Raw genomic sequence first — 6,786 nt, forward strand, 5'->3', positions numbered from 1 at the left:
ATGGTGCCCATCTTATAATACATGCAAATCTAAATTCAATATCTTTAAAGATACTGGACGATTTGCTAAATGCTCAAAGGAAAATTTTAACTATAGTTTGAGGTAATGTATTTTTATATTTTTGTTCAAATTTAATTAAATATTATAGTTCTAATTTTTTTTTTTCATAATTTGTATGAATATCTTATTAAATTACGTTAATTTATTTTTCACCCTAAACAACAGAATCGGACGAAATTTTATAACATGCAAAAAATGTGGTATTGTTCGGCGCATTCTAAATGCGCCAATCAACATTGACATTTTGGCTCCAATATGAATTTCTCGCACTTTGCGCTCCTCTAACCAAGTTCGAGAAATTAAACGCTTCTTCATAAAAATAACTCTGAGTAAACTAGTTAAATTAAGAAAAACAATTTTTACTCACTAAATAAATTTTTTTTTTAAGAACTTCATTTTAAGTTAAGAAAATACGCTCATTTTAATAATTTGGCCAATTGGAGAAATTCCATTATAGAGCATTTGTTTATTTGGATATAAATCTATAAATTTATGACTTAATTTATAGCTCAACAAATAAATTTTGGATGACATCAAATCATAATATCACTTTCTAATGCGAAAGGGTATTCTGGGCCGGCTGAGTCCAATAGCCCTCTCCTATGAGTGTTGGATAGTCTATGGGCCTTCTTTTATGGGCTAGAGAATGGTGCCATCATCCAAGTCCGCCGATTAGTACCCGAAAGTAGGGGTGTCAATTCAGGTCAACGGGTCGGGTTCGGGTCGAACCCGGAACTGACCTGGCGCTATTCAGGTCAACCCGAACCCAACCCGTTTTAAAAACTGGTCAGATTTTAGGACCCGGACCCGACCCGACACGAATGACCCGACGTTGACCTAAAATTTCTAGTTTTCGGGTCAAAAATCAAGTCAATCTTCGATTTTTGGGTCAAAATAGTGTTAAAAACGGGTCAATCTCGGGTTTCCAGGTCAAATAGGAGTTTTTGTGTCAATTTCGAATCATTTTCGGGTCAATTTCGAGTTGCTGGGTCAACTCGGGGGTCAACTCGAACCCGACCCGATTGTTAAAACGGGTTGATTTGTTGAACCCGAACCCAACCCGTTTCGGGTCCGGGTTGACTTTAACCAGGATTTTTTCGGGTCGGGTTCGGGTCTTGTTTCGGGTCGGATCAAAAATTGACACCCCTGCCGAAAGTCCACATGGGCATGACTCTGTCAGCCCAGCTGGACTATTATTAGTTCTTCAATTATTTTTCGTGGAAGTAATTTTAAAGTTGACGTATACGGTAGAATTTGGAGGCTCAAAAACAGTTTATAAATTCAGAAAATTTTCAACGTTTTCTTTTTCAAACATATTAATAGCCATTAGGTGGATCATCCAACAGCTTGTGATAAAAAATATAGCGATGATTTAAGGGAAAATTTTTTGTATATTTTTTATTTTAATATTTTTAAATTTATGACAGAAGCATTTAATAATATATTTTTTTAATGATTATGACACATTTATTTAAATGTTTAAATAATGTAATTAATCAATTGACTTTTATCAAATAGGTTATCTGATGGAATAAGAAATGAATACAGAGTAAAATGAATGCAGTGTAAAGCTCAACAAAATTGTCAATGGATATTAGTTCGACTATAAGTATGTTGAGATACAAGCTCGCCCTTAATTTATTTGCGTAATTTTCAATTCAAATATTACCTAAAGATTTGTACTAATTAAATGAATTTTATGGATATGTATCAATTTTACTATATCTTAAACTTTAGAAAACTTGCAAAAAAATTATATTTATGAAAAACTAGAGCTACTAATCTATAAATGTCAATGTGGAACTCTCATTGGGTTGCTTAGTTATTTTAAAATCTAATGATTTTAGTTTGTTGGATTCGTCTCATTAGGCTGCTTGATTTGATTACAATCACACCGGATTTGAAGATAATTTCATTCATTAATTAATATTAAGATATTTTGAAATATGCTTTAAATGCTTGAGTTGAATTTTTTTGGGCTCAAATCAAATTATTTGTGGCTTCGATGGGTTCATCTTGTCGAGATGTTTTGTTCAACTATAAGTTTATTGAAATCAAAGTTCAGATGACTTTGAATTCAATTCCGAAATTTTTTAAATAGAATATTATCATGAAATGCACGTAGATTAATATTTTATTTGAGACGGCTTTTTTACTACTTCTTAGAGTAGTTTTTAGAACAAAATTTAAAATTTTACTTAAAAAACCACTTTAAGAAGCAGTAAGAAAGCCGTCCCAAATGAAGCCTAAGTGAATTCTTATTTTATTAAATTAAAATATAATATTATAACCACAATAAGATTGTTGCGGGCTAGAAAATACGCGGCGATAGAGATTTAATTCTGCGTCTTAACGTTGCACGGATAACTAGCTCACACACAGAGAAAGCAAGATTTTTTACGTGGAAAACCCTTAGAAAAGGAAAAAACCATGGGGCCTAGCCCAGTTGAAAAATAATTCCACTAGAATTTGAGTCGGTTATAAAAGACTGAATCACCTTCAAGGGCGATCAGATTACAACTAGTAACTGCTCGATTGGAGTCAGGTGTTAGACCCGGTGTCACTTGGAAGTTCATGTGTTGATAATCCGGCCTTGAGCAGAACGTCGGGCCTGAAGCAGGATGTCGGGCCAGGGGCCTGAAGCAGAACGTCGGGTCTTCAACAGGACATCTGGTCTGAATGTCGGGCCTTAAGCAGGACGTCAGGTCTGAATGTCGGGCCTTAAGGCGGTGGTGCGATGAAACTTCGGCGGTGGTCCGGCGAGGTTCCTGCGGTGGTCCGGCGGTGCTCCTGCGGTGGTCCGGCGGTACTCCTGCGGTGGTCCGGCGGCTGTCGAGGAGGAGCTTCTTCCTTCTCTTCTCTTCTTCTCTTTCTTGCTTGGATCCTCCCTTGTGAAGAATGAGGGTTCTATTTATAGATTTTCTGGAGTGGCATAACACGTAAATAGGTGTGAGATCCGGGGCGAATAGGGAGTGGTCGAATGGATGGCCGATATTGAATCCTACAATCGTGCACCGTTCGTTGGTCATTTGAGGACCTTAGTGATGTCGGAATTCAGTGATCTTGGGCTCGTTGGATTTGTCCCGTCGAGCCGTTCGATTCGAGTATAAGCTCGTCAAAATCGAAGTTCGTTTGGTAACTCAAATTGTGGTTTGAACCTTCCGACAGCGCTTCGGATCCATGATTTGGACCCATTTGGGCTCGGATTGGGTTGAACTTAGTGTCGTTGGGTTCGTATTTCCGAGACGCTCAGTTTGACTATAAGCTCGCTGAAATCGGAGTTCACGTGCTCCTGAATTTAATTTTTGAAGTTTCCGGTTTGAGTTTTGCCTTGAGATTCGTGCCCGACCAAGATAATCTCATGATGACGTATCAAAGATAAAAGAGAAAAATTCATAAAAACAAAAGCTATCATCACTACAATTCAAGAATATTTTTATTCAATCGATTATTTTAACCAAAGCTGTTACTTCCAATACTTATTTTTTGACTAAGTAAGAAAAAAAAACTTATAAAACAATTAACAAAAAGCTAAATCAAACGTAGCCTAAGCCATAAGCAATGAAAGACTTTTCTCTCTCAAAATTTTTAGAAGTTTTGACTCAGTAAATTAGCAGCATCTCCTCTCTTTTCATTGACCGAGTCCTCAAATTATTATTCGTTAACATCATTGGGAACAAAACACAAACCAAATTAACAAAATTTAAAATTACAAAGATAATGATTAGAATATAAGACAAAAAGCCGATTGGGCCCGCTCGATCGCGGCGATTGAACCTTCGACACCTGACCACTGTTGTTTGACTGCTATCGTCCGATCACTGTTGTCAAACTGTCGATACCCGATCAATACGACCAGGTTGTCATCACGTCTAAATGACTTTCAACCATACTTTTTGTCAAATCTTCCAACTCTTTTAATCTTGCTGTCTTTAAAGGTTTAAATTATTACGTGAGGTCAACGGATGCTGTCTAGAGGTGAATCAGAACATGCATATCACCATTTGCTGTGTACCGGGATAACGTGACGCATCCTGATTCATCTCTAAATCGTCCGGTGACCACACACAATAATTTATCCTCTAAAGGACTGCCAACCTATTGTAACTGATACTCATAGGAGAATCAATGTAAACAGGGTAGGCCTTGTGAGTTTGTTTTTCTTTATGGGTTTTTCAGATAAAAAATTTGGTGTCACTTGTGCGCCTTTTATTTATCTGTTTGTAAGCTAAATATTTATGCAAAGCTAAGACATAAAAATTCTATTATTCAATTGCTGCAAATTTTTTAGCCTGTAAAGACAAATTTGATCATAAAATCAATGTAAGAATTTAATTATTTAAACACATTATGCATAATATTAAAAATATAGAAAACATGATAATATATTATGGCTTTATTTGGGACAATTTTTTATTACTTTTTAAAATAGAATTTTAATAAAAAATTTAATTTTTTTACTAAAACTCTATTTTAATAAGCATTTTTTATTAAAATTATATTTTAAGAAATATAAAAAAATTATCTCAAATGAAGTCATAATTTTTTTTTTAAATAATAGAGCAAAATCATTAATCCAACAAGTAATTCCAAACATTTTATTTGCTAATACTATGTTTTATTATGCAAAAAAAAAAATCAAAATATATTTACTCACAGTTAAAATTATGAATTATTTATAAGTAAATCGTATATTATCATAGGTTTAAATGAAATAATTAAATACTTTTTATAATAATAAAATTCATTTATCAAAACTTTAACCATTGAAGAATTATAAAAACTCTAACTTTGCTTGACGCGAACAACTTATACTCTCTTCCAATTCACATAAATAAATAAATAAATAAATAAATAAATTATTTATTGAAGGAGAAAGATAAGCATAAAATCCTTATTTCGTATAATTTTGCAAAATGTGGGCATCCTTCTTTTTAACGTGCGCGTAAACGGAGAACTATAAAATCCGTCGCCATGGCGATCTTCCTTGAAGCAATGGGTTTCTTCTCGATGGATTAGGAGAAATACGCTTCGCAAACCCTAGAAATTCTGGTGTGACTTCCAGCTCATAGTGCAATCATTCCGAAACCGGGTATTGGCTTTAGATCCGTGGTCTGTTTTTGGCTAATCGGTGCAGAGAAGCTCTAGGGTTTGGTAACTCTTACTCATTCGAGAATATGAGTTCTTCGATTGATGAAGCGACATCGTCGTCGGCCGAGGACGTCGATGCCTCGATTTTAGGTCAGTGGATCTCGTTCTCGATTTTAGATTTTTTTAGTTTTTTATTTTTATTGTTTTCTGTACATGAAATATTTGGCGAGCTGCTTTGGTGGTATGCTGTTATGGCATTCGAGTTTAATGGGGATTGGAAGGGTGGAAATTAAGTATGGATTGCTGCTCTCGATGGATCGATCTATGTTTTAGGACGCGGTGAGGGAAAATACTAGGGTGGATTGCGGTTGAAATGCTCGTAAGGATGAGGTGATAATAATGAACTATAGTGATGATATTTATGTGGAAGTTCTAAACTGCATTTGTTTAATGCTATGCGTTAGGGTATATTGTAATTGGACTTTGGATACCAGAGAAGGACAGTTTTCCTGTAGGACTTGTTTAGAATGTTAAATTGGGATTTTTATTTTATATTTGTTTGCGCTATGTCTTCCCTCAGTCTTTAGTGTTAAAAGAAGCGGGAAAGGAGAATCTGGTTTTCTAAATGATTATTTGCATTAATTAGTTCGTCGGTTCTGTAGAATGATACCTTAAAGCAGTGTGCTTGAATTGGCGATGAAAAAGGGCTTTTGGGGATGAAGTTGAGGGCGCGGAAATAGAGATCCTTGCGTTGCTCATCAAGCACAAAAGTTCGTATTTTCCCCGTGATTTGTTACAGTCCTCGTGAGAAATTTGAAGAAGGCGTTTATAGTTGCGATTTTCTGTTTTAATTTATTCTTGCTATTTATTTAGCTAGTTCCAAAGAGAAAATGCTTTCCCGATGGTGGCTAAATTTACTGTTTAATTTAATTAATAAAAAGAGCTTAATTAAAATCTAATTTAAAATCGAGCAAAAACACAAAAAATGTAAATTCATTTGGTGTAAAATCATTTTGAGTTTTTTAAATCATTTGACTTTTTTAGTGAATACTAAAAATGATTTTGCATTTCACACTTTTTTGTTAATTAAAATTTAGCTTGTAAATAATTTATGTTTATATGGTTAGTTTCTCGTATTTTTTGAGAAAAAAATGGTTTGCATCTGTACAAGAAGAATGAAAATTGGACATAAATCTGGAATCTCAATGTACGAGAGAGAGAGAGAGAGAGAGAGAAGGTTTGCATTTCAAATTAGTTTCAATTAAAATTGATTGAAGAATTTATAATATTCAAGATTTTGGATGTTTTTAATAGCTTCGATGGAAATTTAAACCTTTGAAAGAAACCCAAACATTTTAATTAAAATTTATAATTTTTTAACAGCTAAAATTTTAAGTTGTTCAAAAGTTTTATTATGATTCTATAATGAATATTTAAATTTGAATATATGTTTTTACAATGTTTAAGAAATTATCAAAATTGATAATTTTATGAGGTAATCAAAATGGTATTTTAACATTTGATTTACACATTGTTTAAAATTGTGCAATATAAGGTTTGCCTTGAGGCCTGTATCAGCGCAATTCTGATGAAAAATGCCTCGAGGCTTACACCTTGAGCTTTTCTTATGAGGCA

Source organism: Dendrobium catenatum, unplaced genomic scaffold (assembly GCF_001605985.2).
Source record: "Dendrobium catenatum unplaced genomic scaffold, ASM160598v2 fragScaff_scaffold_1173, whole genome shotgun sequence".
NCBI classification, from domain to species: Eukaryota; Viridiplantae; Streptophyta; class Magnoliopsida; order Asparagales; family Orchidaceae; genus Dendrobium; species Dendrobium catenatum.